This window comes from Phasianus colchicus, chromosome 3, assembly GCF_987193195.1.
Source record: "Phasianus colchicus chromosome 3, bPhaCol1.hap1.1, whole genome shotgun sequence".
NCBI lineage: Eukaryota > Metazoa > Chordata > Aves > Galliformes > Phasianidae > Phasianus > Phasianus colchicus.
Window position 1 is genome coordinate 26,278,634 of NC_143438.1, and position 17,475 is coordinate 26,296,108.

Consider the following 17,475-nt stretch of genomic DNA (forward strand, 5'->3'; position numbering starts at 1 on the left):
AGGCTTGGTAGGTCTGTTAACAACAGTAAACAGATGGTAATATTGAATTCCAAAGGTTCTTAAAGAAAAGTTCACAACATGGGAACAGGATTTCAGTCACTAAAAATGCAGTAGGCTAGAATTATACATAAGCTGTTGAAAAGTACCCTGAAGTCTTCTGCTATGAAAAAGTCTTCCAAACTCAGCTATCTGAAGTTCTGCCCACAGCTTCTCCAGGATAGAATTGCAACTAGGTAGAGTTGCTTATCTCCACTTACTATGATCAGGTTGCTCGGTTGAGAGAACCTTGTATCTGCTTCTCCTTGACCCTTGGCTTTTCTTCAGCTGCAGCGAGCTGGCTGAGAAGAGAAAACCCATATGTGTTCTCCGTTTGTCTCCGGAGGCCCTGGAGCATGTTTAAACAAAGACAATGAAGCTGGTGAAGGGTCTGAAGCACAAGACTTACAGGGAGCAGCTGAGGGATCTGGGATCGTTCATTGTGAAGAGGAGGAGTCTGAGGGGAGACCTCATCACTCTGTACCTGATTGGAGGCTATAGTGAGGTGGGGATTGGACTCTTCTCCCAGGTAACAAGCAAGAAGGCAAAAGGTAACGGTTTTAAGTTGAGCCAGAGGAAGTTCAGGTTGGATTCCGGAAAAAAAATTGCTTCTCCAAAGGAGTGGTGATGCACTGGAACAGGCTGCCCAGGGAGGTGGTGAAATCACTGTCCCTGGAGGTGTTCAAGAAACATATAGAGATGGCACTAAAGGATGTGGTTAGTAGGCATGGTGGTGATGAGCTGATGGTTGGACTGGATGATCTTACAGGTCTTTTCCAACCTAAATGATTCTATGATTCTGCATTGTTCCAGTGTCTGGAGATTCTCCAGGGCCTTATGAACTGCAGAGTAAGCATATTAAAGTAGATCCCAGAAGATTCTCTATATGTTTCCCAGAGATGACCTTGAATGGCCTGCTCCTTGGTGCTGTTGATGCTGCTGAAGTTAGGCAGGGCTCAGAGAGCAGTCTGAATATGAATTGGTAGAGGAAAGGAGAAAGGGAAGAAGCTATTAACTGAGCAGGGAGATGGATTATTCATGGCTTTGACAAATTTTGGGTATGTCCCAAAGTGCTGTCAATTGCTAGTTAGAAATAGCCAAAAAATGAAAAATGAGCTTTTTTTTAGGCTGTGTCAGCAGTATCAATCAGAGAAGTATCCAAAAATCATGAAATGAATACAGCACATCTCTGGCTGATGGCAGTCAAGGAGAATATATTTAAAATGGGCATAGAAATAGGGATACACCAGTCTAAGGTTATTTGCCTAACAGCATATATCTCAGAGTCTATACAAAAAAGAAGGGAGTGTTTTGGTTTTTTTTAGTATGTCTTAGTTTTTCTTAATTGTTTCTCTTCCTTCTTACAAGAGCTTAGGTTGATTTTACTATGATGGGTTTCAGCATGCTTTTCGTTTTCAGAAAAAACAATGATTTTTTGGTAATATCTAGAATACATCTGTTACGCTCAGGGCATGACGGAGAGATGCAGTAGAGGATATTAAGTGACACTAGCTTCACCACAGACCAATGTCAAATGCAGTCTTATTTTTCCTTTATTATTTTGTCTGGAAAATAAATTAAATACTGGAAAATCCCAACATCTGTGGAGCACTTCAACAGCTGACTTTCTGAGAAACATAGGAAGAGGCCTTATAGCCCAGCATGGAAATCCACATAAGCTATGTAGTGCAGAAAGAAGCCAGTTGAGATTTCTGAGTATCTGGGCTATGGTCCTAGTTATTTTTTGTTCTTATTTTATTTTCTTTGTGAATATTATGAAACTTTTTTTTAACTTATGAACTTTGGTGACAGTCCAGACTGAGTTTTCCTAATGTTATTGTTATACAAGGAATAAATAAGTGTGTTAGTCACTAAAATTTAAGGAAAGGTTTTTCCTTGATTCTTTGCAGGTTCTGGACAAAAATGAAGAATATAGTATACATAGAATGGCTACTATATTAGCATCTGGTAGGTACTAAGAAACCTACCTTTGATTATACATAAATTTCACATTGAACTCACTAAATTTGTTCATGATGCTTCCCTTACTTTTTTCTGTTCAGTATCAACAATACACTGCCTGTTTTTAAGCCTTTCCAGTTTCAGCATATACTTTCAAAGTACAAACATAATTCAGATATCTCATTCATTATTTAATGTAAGCCTTATAACTTGTCTTTTAATTACTTCAGCTCTTAAATTGGTTTAATTCCATAACCTCCAATACATATCTCCTCTATGCCTCTCCCTATCTTGGGAGAATTTTTCCTTTAGTCACTTTACATTATTTAGTTAGCAAGTTATTAATTTGCAAGTTACTTAACCAAAATCCTATGGTGGATAATGCAAGGCTTAATCCTCTGAAATATTTTTGTGTATTACTTACACAAGTGAGTAAGCTTCTTGCATTGTTACATTTTTAGTAATTTATAGCTTACATAGAAAAATTGAAGAACTTTCAGTGCATTGACTTGCTCCTCACTCTTCACCATAATCTTTCTTCAAATAATTTCTACAACCCTTAGTTCAAATATGTACCTAAATACAGCTGTAATGCCATAACATGATGGAAAGCACAGAAATAATAGCAAGGTGGCAAAGTCCTAGACTGCAGCAAGTGAGGATAAGCCCAAACACAGCAGCTGAGGATACAGAAACAAAAGAAGAAAAGCTTACCCTTAGAAGGCCCAAGGTACCCAGGGATATCCAAAAGACCCTTGATTCCAAAGCCAACCCTTAAATGAGCTCTGGGTAGGGGTGGATCCTGGCTCTGCCCCTTTTGGTTACTCAGGTGCATTGCATGCAGCTGAGCTCCCCTGGGTTAACCCTGACTTCCACCAGGTGCTCAGTCACTGTTTTGGGCCATGACTTAGCATTTCCACTACAACAGCTTATTATTCTCTAATTAGACTGCTCTATGTTTTTACTTGAAAATATTATAATAACATTATCATACAATCAAAAAATTAGGCTCTTACATGTTCTACATTAATAAGAATTCTGAAACCTACGTGGAATTTCATATCTAAACAGACGCAAGCATTAGCTTCAGTTCAGCATTAAAATCTAATGAGCTTTGGTGGAACCTTAGCCATACGAATGAAGTAGATCATAATAATTGACAGATTAGTCAATTATTACTTAGACATACATTTTGAAACTAGTTTCTCATTCTAGGCCAAGGCTTGATGTTTTTAATGGTTTGTGCATTTGACTGCGTGGATTAAGATATTAGCAAAAGTGCTAAGAATAGCTCATAGTTTGTTGCAGCTTGAGAATCAATTCCCTATCCGTTGCTATTTGTTTTCAGTTGAAGTGCCCCCATGAATTCCTAGCTCTTCAGTCTGTGCAGCAGGACCATCATGAACCTGCAGTCTTTTCTGGACCGATTTGCTCCAGTTCCATGTGACCCATTGCTGCCCCCACCATGGAATTCACACCCTCCGCCTCCCTTTGAGGCAAGGACAGCCTGACCAAGAGGTTGCACAGTCCCACCTGGGTCATGGACATCCTTCCACCCACCAGCTTACTTCTTTCCATTAGCTGCAGTGAGTTCTCACTCTCCATGCCAAGGAGGTCTGGGCTGCTTCATTCCTCTCCTGTCTCATTTATGATCCCCACTTTCCCCACAGTGACAAGAATGTGTTTGCCCCAGAACGTGTTTTCCTCTCTTTTTCTCTGTTCTTTTCTTGTTTTACTTTATACCTAAAAGGCATCTTATACAGAGCCAACAGGCAAAGGAAATGAAGCTGTAGCTGAATTAGAAACTGTTGTAGGGTACCCAGAAACAGGGTTGAGCTGCAAACATTTGTGAAGGAATCTAAATAATGCTCAATTTAGTAGAAGATTTCAGACATTTTTAAACAGAGGAGCATTGTCAAATTAGCAAGAAACATCTCATTGCTTCTTCAGTAGTGAATAAAATTATATGATTGCGTAATATGCATTAGATATACTATATAATGGATAACAGTGATAACATTTCTATACTTGGTTACTTCAATTAATTTTAAAAGGCCTCTGCAATCAGTAATTATAGCTTTGAAATCTCTTGTGGGAATTACCTTCTATTCATGGTTGAGGAAGTTGAAAACGTTTACAAGAAATTAACATTTAAATAATTTTCCTTATTTTAAAATTGGGTGGAAACAAAATTATCCTTTAAATTGATGACTGAGAAATGAGTGGAAAAACACTACAAAACAAAAAGTCTGTGCATCTAAGAATATTTATTTTAACCATAAACTAATATTTGGATGATAAGCATAAAGAAGTCTAATAAAATGCTTGATGGCTGTATGCATATTATTAGATATATAAGCAAGTGATTAACTAGATAATTTTACATTAGAATATATGATAGCAGTGTAGCACGTGGCATATAACCAATTCATTCAAAAAGATTCAAACTGCTTGTGCCGCATTGTCCCAAGATGAAATCAAAATTCTGTATTCTCCTAAGAAAACTACGGTAGAAAATCATTGCAGGGACAATCTTGGACAGAGCAGTAACTACACTGTGGCATAAAATCAGCACAATTGTATTACCTTGTCTTCCTGCACGGCAGCTTGATGTGCTTACACTGAAATCTCCATCTCTTAGCTGTTTCTTAAAACACATTGTTTGTGTCTTCACAGTCTTATTCTAATTTTAGCAATTCGGAGGCATTTGGATTTTTAAAACAGCCCTTGTAGAATTGTATTACTGTATTTTTGTCTTCTTTTAAAAATCAAATCAATAGGAAAATAAATATATAGCTTTGTTTAACAATATATGCAATGTGATTCAAATGCAATAGAATCTTTTTTTACCAATTTCTTTGTGTGTGTGTTTTGTGTGTGTTGTTTTTTTTTGTTTGTTTGTTTTTTCCCCTATTGGATGGCTATAGTCTTTGATTTTAAAAAAGAAAAATTGCTATGGTGTTTGTTCTTACTGTTTTAGTAAGGACATAATATGATGAACATATCATGAAGGATGATAATGAAAACACACCATCAGCCCAGAGTCACAGTAGCATAGCTGAGATAGGAAGCAAAAATGAAAAACTATACAGATGGCTGGAGGAAGGGCATAGCTCTGTAAACTTGCTCCTCAAGTGAGAGATGTGATTTCAAGATAATCATTAAAACCATTAGCATTGTGGTAGTGCACGCATGCATGAGCAGTGATTATCCTGTACAGACAGTGGAAATGTTCTAAGAGAAAAATACTGTTTTTTCATACACACATACTTTTCTACAAGATTTTGAAAACATTTTAAAGTATTTTAGTTAGATCTCTGTTTATTTTCAAATAACGTTGTACCATCATTTTCTGTCTTCCGTTTGTGTGAGTCAGATTTAGTACTCTGCTCAATATCAGCCTGAAAATTTATTTTCCAAGAGAGTGGTCAGGAGCTGGAACGGGCTGCCCAGGGAGGTGTTGGAGTCACCATCCCTGAGGTGTTCAAGAAACATTTAGATGTTGTACTGAGGGACATGGTTTGGTGGGAAATACTGGTGATAGGTGGACAGTTGGACTGGATGATCTTGCAATTCTTTTCTAACCTTGATGATTCTATGATTTTGTGAAAGCATTAGGGACAACTGGACTCTGCAGAAAGAGTGTTTTACAGGACACAGCAGTGCAAGGTCCCACATGCTGTTCTGCAGTATAATTTGGTACTTAACAGGAAAGGCCACTTCTCAAAGTAAAATATAGCTCAATTTTCATGCTAGTTTGCTTCTTTAGGCTGCTGACAACTTTACTGGTTAGCAGAAACATCAGCAGTTATTTAAGAAAGAGTTGCCTGGAGGCTCAAATTCCTTCACCTTGCACAAAATTTAACAGCAGCAGTTATGCCTGCCCAGACTGTGACCAGATGAGACTCCTGACAGTGTTTTAGATGCAGAGGTACTTATTGAAGTGGAAGGATGAGGAGTGCAGTTGTAAAGTGTTACACACACTCACGTCTTGGATATTCATTTCAGGTTGCTTTTCAACTACCTATTATTAACAGCTGTCAGGGTCAGGAATTGTGCTTCTTTTTGAAGGATAAACTACTGATAGAAACTAATTCTTTTCTGAGCAAGCCTTTTTTTGTTTACATACATAAGCCTGGTCTCAGTAAATGCTTTTTCCAGCCAGTCTCTATATCCTTCGGGATAAACTGTATCACATGTAGTACGAGTAATAGTGGTCATGTAGACCCAATTACCTGACATACAAGATAACTAACTGTAGATGCATAAGGGCCACCAATATGCAGATTGATGTTACAATCACCTTTTACTGCAACAAGAATTTATTCAAGATGAAAATAATCATGTGCTTTTCTTCCTAGCTGTTATCTTCAGACTCATCTAGAAGAACAGATGTAGTGGCTATAGCAGAGAGCAAGCTACCCATTAAACTTCTTCTAAACATAAAATTCCCATCCCTGTTTATGCTGAAGCTGATTGGTGTTGTTATGAAGCACCAAGACAAGCTTCTGCTTCACAATCAGTCTGGCCTGGAGGCAGACTTACATCACTGTTATTTCTGCTTGTTAACCGGCCTCTGCCCCTTACTGGCCCAGAACCACTGCACACTGCCACAGACGTGCAACTAAAGAACAAGTGCACACTGCATGGTATGAACAGGCCAGATAACACTTAGCATTCCTGAATATTAAGGAAGATCTGCTGTGATACCTCTGGGTCTCTTCTCTTATGATTATAGACTTACCAACTGAGCAGATAAAATTTGACAGTCATGATTTCTCCCTCTGGTCCCATGACAGCCCATGCTACTGGTCCGCATGCTCAAGCTCCCTCAGAACCTGGAAGACACAAACTTTCCTGTTTTCCCTGAAGGTATTCATTTTGTTGACACTGTTGTTTTTTCCTCTTGCCTGCTTTGTCTCTTTTAGATCCTGTGTGTTCCAGGAACTTGCGAATATTATTCTGCTTCAGGCTATACTTCTGGTAAAAGTCATATGCCCTTAACTCAAAGAATTTATTTTGTTGCTCTTGTATAATATGATTTACTTCACCCTTGCGTAGGAGAAGGAATAGATGCAGACGCTAAAATAGCCACAAGTGTTTTGATTATAGGAATCCTCTAGTCATAACTAGAGAAAGGATTCATTCAGTTCTGCCCTTGATGTGTGGCACAAGCTTTATTTCCTTACATAAGTACAGCAGGCAGAAATGAGCTAAAATGCTGGGAAATAATGAAATGCGTGACCCAGAAAAAAGAAAGAACAGTAAAATAATACATAACATTTGTGCACTACAGTTACAGAAATAAGGAATGGCAAAAATGTTAAGCTAGCAAAACTTCAAGAGTTTCATTTCCATTATAGATCTGAAGAACTAATTCTGATATATATATTTTTTACATATGGAATTTTATTCAGTTTTTGCTATATGGATTATCCTAAGGCCTCTAGCTGGCTGAGTAATCTTTGCTTGTTGAAGAGCGAAGGACAATCCATTATGAAGTCAGTGACCATCTTATTGCCTTGGGGAATTTCAAAAAATGAGTCCTTAAATGGCTTTGTATCAAATTAACTTTTACATACATTATGTATATTATTCACTACAGTGCTGTTAAGCCCATGCTGAAGGCTACAACCAGTACTTAATCAAGGGAAGCTTTCACAGGGAATAATGAAATACAGTTAGCAGAGATGGCCATCAGTTACATGGTGCAGCCCTTTTTTGATTGGAACCCATTCTTCCGTCTTTTTATGTTTGTATTATGTTACCAACAAGATTTATTTCCTTTTGTCTTCCATGTGTTCAGAGCTTGGGATTATTTCTTTTGTTGGTTCTGGGACACAAAGTCTGTGAATTTCATTCTTTTATCTCTAGAATTAGATTTCTTTGGAGGGAAAATCCTGGAAGAGAAATGAAAAGAATTCTATGTAAACTTAATTACTTTCCGAAAACACCATAAGAAACATTTAGAATTGAGGTCATAAGTTCTCTAATTCCTAAAATTGCTGCCAGAAAAATAGCAGTAAGAATGAAAATCTTAGCTAGAACAATTATTTTCTAATATGATCATACATATATACACAAGTTAGGCAGAGTAGATGAAATATAGATGTAATATTTTTAAAGGAAATATCTACTCCCTAAGTCAGACTTAAAATAAGGAGAACACCCATTTTAATTATAAAAAGTTGCAGGTTTTTTTTTGGATGTTATAGTAACAAAGAAAATGATCCAAGTATAAATGAAGTGACATCAGATTTTTCTGATTTATACTAACTAAAAAAAAGAGAAATGAACAGCCCCTCTATCTTCCTATAAGAATGTTAGAAAGATCAATATTTAAACAGTTCAAGACAGCTTTTACGATACTTGAACTTGTAGATGCACTTTCACAATTAGTGATAATTACTACATCTAAAATGAGAGTTATAAAGAGACTACAGTAAAGGTATACTGATTTCTTGCAAGTATTTATCATCATTTATTCCCTTTTCTAATTTGAAGCTTTGTTATTAATAGCTTTGTGGGGTCCTAAACAAATTTCACTGTAGGTGGGCTGAGTACTGTTGCCCACTCTATCAGGATTTTACGCTTGATCCAGGAGCCATCATGAAGATAAAATCTTTGCAAGAAAAGTTTTCGTTCCTAGAACCATCCTAAATTAGACACTATTCTTTGAAGTCAGAAATTTCTACTGATAAGACGGGGGAGAATGAGCTCCTGTTGCTTTTGGTGTTTGTGTGGCATCATAGCAAGCTGTTTCGATGGGGACTATATCCCTGCCAAAATGATAATGTGATATGTAGCACTTCTTCAACTGCACTGCGTGTAACAGAGTACTACATGGCTTGTGCTACTAAGCTCTTTGTGCAAACCATGATAACTAAGGCAAGTGTGAAGGCAAGAACTGCCCTTGTCATATTTATCATGCTGGCCCTCAGATGCTGTTGAATATGTTAACACTCAAAATTCATTTACATAACACATTTGCCAAACTGAAAACAAAAAGTTCTTTTATTCTCCATAAGCCTAGGGCCATATTGTTGCCCAGAAGGAAAATATATTTTGGTTTGTCAAAAGCTGAACAAGAAGGGTAGATGCAAGTGATCGTGCCTGAACAAAATCTTTTATTATAATTTTATATGCCAAAAATTCTATTTGTAGGTTGGAACTTGAGTCTTCTTGCATACTGAAAACTTTATCAAGGACACATGCAGTACCGTACATGCATGATTTCACTGTCAGTATAAGTATTAAGGATGTTTCAAGTTGTAAGAAGGAAAAATTCATTGCATCATTTTCTTCATTTCACTCAGCAAAACTTCTACAGCACATCTGTTTGCAAGTTTTGTTTTACTTCTGACTGTACTGTGGGCTTTGGAGGGATTGCCAGTATATTATTATTCTGTCAGAAGAAAGCTTCACCTTGGATTACAGATAGATTAGATGGACTGTATCTAACACTGGATATTTATTAAGATGACCACTTCCATCACTTAACTATGGTGATAATGATCATGAAGGAACTTGAAATTGAATGAAAAGCATTAAAGCTAAGAGGAAAAATATGTAATTATCTCACATAAAAAAAGGAAAAGCAGTTAAGTCTAATTAATGTAGAAATTCCCCACAGGACCTTTTAATTACCTAAGAAAAAGCAATATGAGTATTAAAATATTTTAAAAGTTAGGTCTAAATGTAATTGCATAAGATTCACAGTTCAGATTTCTACCCAAACTCTGTAAGTTGAACGAACAAAAATTACTAATAACATCTGAAACATTAGTTTTGCTTCAAATGTTGAAACTGTCTCTATTTTTTTCAGAGAAGGAAATGTGAGCTACACTAAGACAACATTTACTTGGATGTTGTGCTGCTATAGACAGTGAAGAGTTTTAAACACCTACTGAGCTGAAAATATAGCAGATAAAGGTTTATTTTTCAATTGCAACTGCACTTCAAGTAGTACAGCTAGCTGAGCACTTAACTGCTGTCCAATGTTAATACAACATTCCTCTACTGTATTAAAGAACCCCAATATATATTGTTTTTTTTTTTAAATACATAAATTTGTCATGTCTTACGAGTTCTCTTCAGAAGGCACCGATCTTGATCTTCTCTGAGCATCTGTAAGGCTTTCAGTGGAACTGCCTTTGTACTTTGATGTATGATGCCACATTTTGAAAAGTATAAGAAACAAAGCTTTGTTTAGAGCCCTCAGCAGTACTCTTATGACACCTCTTGCACACAAATAACACTTCTTTACTTCCATTCTTTTTGGGAATCTGTCCAGGAAAGAACAGAGCTGTTGTGCAGTAATTTCACTTGATGTTAGTCCTGTACTTTGTTGACTGAAAAGACAATTAGCTCTGGACAGTTTCTTTATCAAAGTGATTACATTATCTTTATTCTACAAAATCATACTATAGCCTACACAATAGCTTTTCTTAACAGTTTAAGATGTTAGAATGCAAGTTGCTGATAAGGTTGAAATACAATAAAAACTAGATAAAAAAAAGAAAAGGTAGATGAGGGATTGAGAAGTGTCAGGAAAAGAGTAAATATAGTAGAAAGTATAACTACAAATCCATAGGAATTAACATGTTAACTTCAGTGTTAAACTACCACACTTGAAATAAGGTGTTTTTTTTTTTTTTTTTATGTTTACAGTCATATCCCTGGTCTGTGCGAGCAAGACTTACCATTCTCTTCTTTTTCACATTCTCTTTTTGTCTTTTATTTGCCACCTCAGCTTTCTGTCCTCCAGGAACTGTTGTCTCTATGTATCATCCTTTTCATTTGGAGTCACTACAGAATTCCAAACCATAGTAAATAGGTCAGAAACACAACCTAAATAAAAAGGGGAAACACTTCCGGAAAAGTTGATGGGTTTTGCGTGTTTTTCTTTTCTTTTTTAGCATTGTGAAGCTAATTCAAAAGAAAAAGGGCTAGACAAGTCAAGAAGAAAAGACATTGCAATTTTTATGGATGTTTTTGTTCTGTTATTTTAAATGAGCATTTAAAGAAACAAGTTTTTTTTGTTTTTGCTCTATTTTCAAATAGTAAGAATATTATTAAATTCAGTATAGCAACTTGATGATTATTATTCTGAAACATGTTACCTCATTGTGCTAAAGGCCCAAGACAATTTCATCTGGATATTTCTATTTCAGGTGAAAACTGAGGCTACTGTTTGTATTGCATTCTGGAGGAAAAGGAACACTACACATTGATGCAAATCTGGAATGTTAGGTTACATGATAAAAGTCATTTTGCCATCCACAGAGGAATACAGAGGGACAATGGTGGGTGGCGACGGCAAGTAATTCCTGCACCAGCACCTTGCAAGCCCTCTCCAAAAGCCATCAGCCAACCAGAAACTCATCTTCACAAACCACGGTGAGCATAGGGTAAAATGGAAATCAGAATAAAGGATTCATAGGAAAGGATGCCCTGCCTGGCTTCCTCTGAGCACTGTCTCAGGAGAGCATCAGCACAAGTGTTCAGGTTGTTTGGAGAGGAACAAGTGGGGAATAATGGGGTAAGGGAATAGAAAGGGCTGGCCATGCACTGGTCAGTGCAAAGATCAACCTAATGACTAGGTGAAATGGCCTGGAAGCAAGGGTGGATGGGAATCGCCTCTAAGGGACAGCTCTGGGTGTCAGAGTTGCAGGTGAACAACTGAAGTACTACTTCCTATATTCACACTGATATCAATATGATCTCATGATTGTTCCTCTTGCAACTTATTGGTTAAAAAATAAAAAGTCATCTAAATGCTAGAACACAAGACACTACGTTGCTCAAAACTCATACTAATAAAAACCAACGAAACTTAAGTAATTATGAGCATTGAATCATATTATTGTTACAGAGAAACACTGCAGAAACTCATTTCCCACACAGAATGAAGTTACAGGAACTTAGTTAATTTTTAAATAGCTTTTTTCCTCCAACTCTAGGCACATCTAGGAGAAATATGCCAGAACTCTTTTTTTTGCTGCTACCTGACTTGTCTAACTCTGTTCTGTCACTTGTATCCCACACACATCAGGAAATGACAGATTTTTTTCACAGCATACACAGGCCAAGAAAAACAACAACCACTAAAACAAGGAAAAGATCCACACGATCATTCCAATAGTAGTATCTAAAATATTCCCTTCCTCTCATGAAATCATTTTGCTTGGAAACAACATGAACTCAGGTATAATGTGAAAATTTTTCAGAAGTATGGTCCTGCTATACCTCCGAATAGAATGGTCATTGACTATTTTGTAGAATATTCAATATAAAATGCATCAAATCTGACCATCCTCTGTATTTTTCTTCCCATTCTATAATCACTCATAAGGATGTGTCTGGTTATGTAAGGCCTTGTAAAATGTGATGGGTTACTTAGTATTTTTAAAAAGAAACTGCATGGAGAAAACAACAACTCTGGTTTGAATTGAAAAGAAGAAATCAACAAAAAGCTACTTCGCCCAGAAAATTTTGAAACAACACATTTTAGTGCTACAAATATGAATATACACTATACTGTTCAGTTCTACCTAATGTTCATAATAGAGAGACACAGTAAATATACACAACTCTTAAAGACACTCAATTCCCTCTTTTTCTTCTCTTCATTTTCCCCATAAAAATAAGCAGTATTGCCTTGAGAAAACAAGTTATTAATTATTAGGACAGCTTACAGTAAAGAGAAGTAGACCTTATCTTAGTGAGTAATGACTGCATATTTCATTATTAAAGGCTATTAAACACATCAGTGTCTCTTTCACAAATGTAACATTTCCTATGGAATTTGGAGGAAGAATGAAAAATCCTTACCAAGTTTTCTTTCCCACCACTCTCTTGTACCCATCTACACTTTCTGGAGTGTGGAATGTCCAAGTATTTTTTCAGCATATACTTGAATAAATGGTAGCCTCTGAAATTACCAAGGGCACTGGTCATTTTCTCTGCATCTTGTACTGGGGTAAGGACAGTGAAAAGAACAGAAGGGTCCAATCATGTAAACACTTGTCTTCACAGCTGGTACCAATGTCAAAACATTGGTAATTTTGACAATGAAAAGGCCTACACTGCACTGGGCTTGTCAGCACCAGATGGGTTTCACTTTTCTCTAAGTGCTAAGAGAGTCCATGGGGAAAAACTGGCAGTGCTCATTGGCAGGACTTTAAACTGGGTTTGAAGGGGAAGGGAGGTAACAGAGAACCTGCCCATGATAAGCTGTGGGATGGCATACCTAGGTTACAGGGACAGGATGCTAGCAGGGTCTTCAACCTGGTATCCTGAGATGTATTGGCACACTGCAGCACACTTGAAATCTTATGACAATAAGCCAGCTCTTCAGGGAGTTAGGCAACAAAATGCCCTGGGAATCTGCTCTCAAGGACAGGGGAGAGGAGTAGAACTGACAGATCTTTAAGAAGGATCTTAGGGCATAAGAGCTCTCCATTCCCAGATGTAAGAAGTTGGGAAAGGAAAGCAAGAGCCCATCATGGCTGAACCAGGACCTGCTGGTTAAACTGGAGGGCAAGAAGAAATCGCACAGGCAATGGAAGACATTCAGGATCAGGCTGAATGGGGCCCTGATCTATTTGTAGCTGTCCCTTTTCATGGACTAGATGAACTTCAAAGGTCCCTTCCAACCCAAATGATTCTATGACACTATGAAACCTATTTTTCTTATGTTTCCCTATAAAAAAAAAGAAAATTTATCTTTGATTACTTTATGTAATCTACTATAGTATAACTTGTCTTCATATCTTGAGGTTTTCTACTAGGTTTGGTTGAACAAAATACTGCAAATCTGAAACTATTAATGAAAGTAGATATCTATTTGAAAACTATATGTTTTAGTGATAGATGGATTATAACCATTGAAACAAAAGCATCATGTCACATCATCAGAATCAGTCCTAAACTATAGGAAGTTCTCCTTTGATCTTTTGTAGATAAAAAAGAAGAATCCTGTGCATTTTTTTTTTCCTGGTAATGATTCCTTAACCACTCTGACAGTGTTTTATTTTGTAATAGTTTGCCATGTTCCTAGCAGAAGTGCAGTGCATGAGAGAATGATATTTGAGTAAAATACTTGCTTTATATTCTTTAAGTATTTCTTATATAAGGATTTCAACTGTGAAAGATTTTTTTCTTCCAAAAGATGTGATCTTGTGTTAAACATGCTAAGCTATGTAAAAATAATTCTGGGTAGATGATCATTTGCACTACAAATATTATACAAAAACCTATCACAAATGTACCCTATTTCTTATTAAGTAAAAATGTACCTGCCATTGATAGGCATCTAATAAGGATACACAGAATATTCTGAGCTAGAAATGTAAAAATCCCAAGATGATGGAATTCACCCCTCTGGAACTGTAGCACGTGCTATATTACATTTGAGTCAACAAATTGGTATTTCTAAAAAATAAATGAAGCTATGATTCCTAACGTGTATCAACAAGCTTCAAAATAGATTTTCATGCATGCTTGGTTTTTTTTTTGTTTTGAAATCTGATTGATTTCAAATGTTAACTAGAAGCAGGATATTAAAAAAAGGTATGGCAAAGATGATTTTCAGCAATACTGAGTATGTTTGTGTGCAATTAATATACACAGCACAACTGGCTGATCCCTCTCTGCAATTACTTGATTCTGATACAAGCAACATTAGATGTATGACAGTAATAGCCAGGAATTCTGAATGTTTATTTGCATGTATCTGTAACAAGTTAATCTGTCTGAATTTTTCCTTAGTATTTCAGAAGTAATTTGTGGGGGCTTTTTTGAGTGTCCTTCCTATCAAACTGGTTGCCAGTGTTACTTCATACAGTTATCTAAAGAAATAATGGAAGTCTTCCAAAACTGATGAAACCAATTTTTAATTGTTATTTCTTTAAATATTGGAACAGCTACCATTTCAGATCCAATACATTTAATACTAAGCTGCCCAGGAGGAGGGATTCTCTCTCATTATGTGTTAATAAGATCCTATTTAGGGACTAGGAGAATGCGTACACTAAACTAACACCATTTTTATTTCATGTAACATCAGGGAGAATTTCCTGTTCCAAATGTTGCTAGACATTACCTCAGGAAACAAAGGGGGCACAGGAAATGAAAATTTCAGGAGAAAACATGGCATCCCCATTCAAAGGAGGAGGAAGAAATGTTTGCTTTGGTAACAGTGGTAGGTAAAAGGCACCTAGGGTTTGATCTGGCATATTGATGTGCAACTCAGATTTCAACAAACGAAACAAATTGCTATGAAGCAGTCACCCTTATACAGTGAATTGGTTGCTTGCTGCACTGTGACTTCCATGCAAAAATCATGCCTACCACTGAAAAATGCCTCTCAATACATCCCCACCAACAGTAGAGTTTTTCTTTTAAGTAAAGGCTTAGTCCAGTGACATGACAACCATGACAGAATAAACAGCGCTTTTAACTAAGAGAGTTCAATCAGTAGCAAACGCATTTCCTGGAAATATAACTTCACGTAAATTGGTGAAGCTTTCCTGGCAGAACAATTACTGCTGTACACAACAATCAGGCACTTACCTGACTTATTTTCAAAAGTGCTGAACATTTAACACATTCATTGTAACTGCTAAACCTGCAACTGGATTTAGGAGCATCATTAGCTTTTATTTTTATTTTCTGTGCCTTACCGCTACTGCACTCATGGACTTTGTTAAGACTTGTGCAAACAGAACCATCCAAACGTATCAGTGAATGACCACTATGTTACACTTGTACAGCAAAAGAAGGTGATAACAATGCCTTCTACAGGGATAAAAGCACTATGGAGCAATGGAAGATGACAAGGAAGAAAGTTAGTTCATCCTTTCCCATAACTGGTGATATCTTGTCATGGTTTTGTGATTTTTGGTTTTCAGTATTCCACATCATAACATCATGTGGGGCACTAGGAGTTTAACTACTAATGCTCAAGTTCTGGGTACCTGCCTGGAAGAAAAGAAGAACTACATTCCCCAGGGGACTTTGTGGTCACACAGATGAGATATAACTCCTGGCAGGGTCACCTGATGTGCTCTTCTTTGCCTGCTCTTCTTCGTCAGCTCTCCTCCCATCTCCCTGCTGCTCAACTGGACTGCGCATCTCACCTCAGCACTGTGGTGAGGCCTATCCACCTTTTGGACATTCTCTCTCTCATTATATTTGATTTATTAACTTCAATTCTAATTATACTGTATTATGGTCTGTTATCTTGCATTCTGATACTATATTTAGTAAATTCGTTTGTTTCTCCTCAGATCGTTGCCACTGTTTTTTTAATTATTTTGGGGTCCTCTGTTCCCTTTTTTCCAGAGGTGCGGATTTTGCGAAATCCCTCTGCCCCACTAGTCATGGAACTGGGCCGAACCAGCCCATAAACCACTGACATAGCTCAAGAAGAATATAACCTCCATCAAAAAAATACACTGCTCCCTCAGCTGCTAACCCTTAAATGAGGATGACGATTGGGTGGACACAGGTTCTACCTCTTCCACTCACTCAGATGCATTGCTTGCACCTCAGCTCCCTAGATTAGCCACACTTCTCACCTGGTGTTCAAACATTGGTTCAGGCATTGACCTGGCAATTCCACTGCCACACTGTAGGATATATGTTTGATTAAACTGATTATCAGAGAAAATTTGAGGTTTAATTACCTTGAAAAATAAGATTCCTTGTTTATTTTAAATAGCTGCTTTTTGTCATTGCAGCCTGAATATCCTAGCTTCATGCAGTTAATATATCCATAGCTCTACATAGTTATGTTATCAGAAAAATAAACATAATTCTTTCTTACTGTATCCCACAAAATTATTTTAAGGTTGTTACAGCTGGAAAGATTATTGCAGTGGAAATGGGAAAAGAAACAAACAGAAGGAATGCTCACCTACTTCCAAAGATCTTCCAAAGATCTAGGTTTGCAGGAAAGACTACACAGAGGAGGGATCTCTAGAAAGAGAACCTTTCCTAGTGGCATTCAGCCCTTAAATGGGGTCTGGGGGAGGTGCAGCCAGGCTCCACCCCTTCCAGTCACACAGAATTGCCCCCACCTGTGCTCCCAGGGCTGACTCAGTTCTTTTCTCAGATGATCAATCAGTGGTTCAAGCCATGACTCAACAGTTCCTATGCAGAGGTCAAGTTGAGAAATCCTCATATGAAGTTTTGAAACTCTTAAAAAATATTTCTAAATATTAAAAATTATTTGTATGATAAAGCCACTCTGTCATGATCTAGACCCAAAGATTGGCTGAGAAATGCCCATACAACCTCTCCATGGTGTAAAACAATGAAAAAGGGCAAAATATGCTTAAGCAAAAACTTTCTGAAGGCATGTCAGTAACCATACTTGATTAGATATGATTTACTGGCTAAGTCTTTTAACTTTTTCTCTATAAATTGGCATATGTTTTTGAACATAACACAGCCTTGTTATGAGAGATAAAT

At 37.0% G+C, this 17,475-nt stretch overlaps 2 long non-coding RNA genes across 3 annotated transcripts; both read right to left on the reverse strand.

Annotated features, from left to right (window-relative positions):
• Positions 1-263: 263 nt before the first annotated feature.
• Positions 264-2,734, reverse strand: LOC149918465 (uncharacterized). The gene is made up of 3 exons (XR_016465488.1): positions 2,713-2,734; positions 521-708; positions 264-385 (listed from the first exon to the last, which is right to left on the reverse strand). It is a non-coding gene; the product is annotated as an uncharacterized LOC149918465 (long non-coding RNA).
• Positions 2,735-6,923: 4,189 nt separating this feature from the next.
• LOC116226549 (uncharacterized) lies at positions 6,924-16,997 on the reverse strand. 2 transcript variants are annotated; one of them, XR_016465489.1, is made up of 4 exons: positions 16,919-16,997; positions 10,701-10,806; positions 10,083-10,283; positions 6,924-7,898 (listed from the first exon to the last, which is right to left on the reverse strand). It is a non-coding gene; the product is annotated as an uncharacterized LOC116226549 (long non-coding RNA). The 2 variants fall into 2 exon arrangements; XR_004166356.2 differs by lacking the exon at positions 10,083-10,283 and having other exon boundaries at positions 6,925-7,898.
• Positions 16,998-17,475: the final 478 nt, after the last annotated feature.